A 3,440-nucleotide genomic window follows, 5' to 3' on the forward strand; every position below is an offset into this window, starting at 1 on the left:
AAAAAAAAAAAGAAAGAAAGAAAGAAAGAAAGAAAGAAAGAAAGAAAGAAAGACCCAAGTCCTTCCACACCCACTGCCTGAATGAGAAGCAACCTGACTTTGGTGACACAGAACAGGTCACATATTAAGTAAAGCTGATCCCTCCAGAAGCAGGACCTGTCCTAGGCTAGTGAAAGTGTGTGTATGTTTTTAAGTTTCCCAAAGATAGGACAAATCAGTTCTACCAATGTCTTTTAAGAGAATTACTGCCCGATCACAAAAAGATATCTTGCCAACTAGGGTGGCACACTCAAGTCCCATCACTTAGGAGACAGAGGCAGATGATCTCTGACTAGGAGGCCAGCCTTGTCTGCTTAGCAAGTTCCAGACCATCCAGGGTAACATAGTGAGACCCTGTTTAAAAAACAGACAGGGGGAAAGAGAGAAAATACTTCATATAACCTGTACTTCTACTGATAGGGCAGAAATAGTGAGTCAGTGTGTATTTATTTCTAATTAGTTTGGCTGGGATGTTATATTAAAACATGGCCTTTCTTGTTCTAATAAAAAGTGACTTTGGTTATGTGTGTGTGTGTGTGTGTGTATGTGTGTGTATAAATTGTTCCTAAACATAAAGGCATTTTTCATGTTGTCACAATTTCTTGTTAACTACAAAAGGCTATCTCACTTAATAATGTAAAACTGTTTGAATAAATAACATCATCATATTCAGTGAACATAAGACATGATTTATAATGTCAACCATAAAGACTATATGGAAATAGTTCCATAACTAGATCTTTATGTGTCCATTAAATCACATCACCAAGGATGGGGGGGTCATACAAGTTTGTATGAAAATATGGAGGAAGAAAAAGTGACTATTGAGTATATAGAAGGGAACAGCATACACTGGGGAGGACATGGCATTCTGGGTCATTTGATGCCACTCCTCATTTTGTCTGCAATATATTATTACACCTCTCTAATTTTCCATAGCTCATAATGGTATAAAATAGATTTTGCTTATATATAGGTAGCTATAACTATAACAGGCACATAGAAGCTGGCTTTGCTTAAACAAACAAATAAACAAACAAACATTGGCCACTTACTTCGATTCTGCCCACAGGGTAATAAAAGCCAGATGGAAAGCCAAAGCCTCTGCATTTATTCAGGGTCTGTCTCCTTTACTTTGTGTCACATTCCTGCTGGCTGCTGCAGACATAATAAGCACTCAAAGACAGTCTTCTGTCTAGCCCATCTCGTCAAAAATAAGTCATGGTCATAAACCTGTAGCACCTTAGATGCCAAGAAAAATGAGGACCTGGCAGGCAGGACCATTCTCCCACACAAGGGCAATTATCTATGATGGGAGGTTGCACCCTGGAGTAGAAGTTGATCATCTCATAAGAACCAGATCAATCCCCTCCAGCTATGACTATGATAACGTCTTAGATCACCTTGCAGAAGGAGTGCTAACACAATGATTAACCAGACCACACTTTGACCAAGGCTGCTTAATTATGCAGTCAGTCCCCTTGTTTCTTGCTCCAGTTCTTCTATTTAAACCTAATGCTCTGTCAGTACCCTGAAGACAGACTTGGGAGTCATTGAACCCCTGTATTTGTTTTCCCTCACTGTGACCACATTGAATAAATCTCCACTCTGCTTTTTGCCATTACTCATCTCTTGAACTGGCATATTGAGACACTTGGCTGAGCCTCCCTTGTTGGGGATGCAGGAAACTGGGGCTTTTACATTATAACTCTGGTTACAAAATCTGCCTGGTAGCATTTCAATTGATCTTTCAACCATACCTCTGTGGAGCAGAGGAATATCCAGTTTATGTCCACTTGTAAATTCACCTCAATAATCTTTACTTCACAAAAGTCAATGGTTCATTAACTCTACTTGAACTGGCTAGAGTATGGTTTGATTAATGAGTTACATCAAATATTTTATGGGCTCATTTTAGGTTTGCATGAGGTGCATGGATTTAGCCTTCGTTTAAAGTTTTCTTTTAGGGCTGGGAATACAGTTCAGTCAGCAGAGTGCTTGCCTAGCTTGCACAAATCCTTCAGTTTAATCTCATGCACCACATAAACAGATGTGATGGAGCACCCTTGTAATTTCAGCATGAGAGAGGTGGAGGAAGGAGGCTCAAGGGCTCAAGATCATCCTTGGCTCCATATTGAGTTCCAAACCAACCTGGGCTACATGAGACCCAGGAAACAGGGGTGTGAGGGAGACAGAGAAGAGAAGAGAAGAGAAGAAAATTCAAGTTCTACTCAGGATGCTGTGAATGTTCCAGATCTACACAGGTAGAAGTCCTGAAACACAGGATTCACCTAGATCTTTCCTGTGACTCACCAAATCAGGAAATCCTATAGCTTTTCTGGAAGGGAGGATGTGTTATGAAGTTAAAGCAAGTATTCAAGTGTTCTTGAAAGTCAAATGTGTCAGTGTAAACAAACAAACTGCTTCTGTGTTCATAGAGCAGCCTCTTGGGAGTGGGATCAGGCTTCTCATGTGGGCTGACTGGCACAGAGAACCACACAGTCAGGATTTCTGACACTACAAACCTGTGGTGAGATCCTGAAGCATATGTTAGAAGCTAGCTTGCTTCCTTCTGTGAAGTTTTATCTTGGTTCTAACTTTAAGGTGAAAAAAAATCCTAATTCTCTGAAAATGTTCTAAGTTTATTTAGTGAAAGGCCAAGAATGAAAACGAGGAAGAATAAAGATGCTATTTAAAACCAGTGCAGAGGCATGTTGCAAAGAATTCTCCAAGTCAAGAGAAATGAGAAGGAATGTGAATTTCTCACAAACATAAAATATTAGGCAGTTCTAGAGGCTTGTTTTAGTTATTCATTTATGCTCTCATTTCTTCACTTTTTCTCAAGGCCAGCCAACAACCCCAGGTCCTTCTGTCTCTCCTTTCCCTGTACTTGGAATACAGGCATATTCTACTATGCCTGGTTTATGCTGTGTCCTGGTAAAGGAACCGAAGGCTACATTCATGCTAGGCAAGCACTCTGCCAACTGAGGTATACCTCCAGTCCTAGAGGCTAATTTTTATAGGCCATGAGTTTATCATGGAATTATAGTACCCAAAATACCACCAAGGGGTAACCTAGTTTTATGACTGTGATGTTAGCACCTTCATTATTGTATTGGTGTTTTTTATGTCTAGATTCATATTCTGTAAAGAAGTTGTCTCTTTGCCAATCCTCAGACACATTGTTAACTGAATTGATCATGATACTTCCTTTTGTTAAGCAAGAATATAGTGGAGAGAGTTATGGTAACTTCTAGTCAGGCCTAAGAAAATAGAGATCTGCCGGGCGATGGTGGCACAAGCCTTTAATCCCAGCACTTGGGAGCAGAGACAGGCGGATTTCTGAGTTCGAAGCCAAGCCTGGTCTACAGAGTGAGTTCCAGGACAGCCAGGGCTACACA

This window comes from Mastomys coucha, chromosome X (assembly GCF_008632895.1).
Source record: "Mastomys coucha isolate ucsf_1 chromosome X, UCSF_Mcou_1, whole genome shotgun sequence".
NCBI classification, from domain to species: Eukaryota; Metazoa; Chordata; class Mammalia; order Rodentia; family Muridae; genus Mastomys; species Mastomys coucha.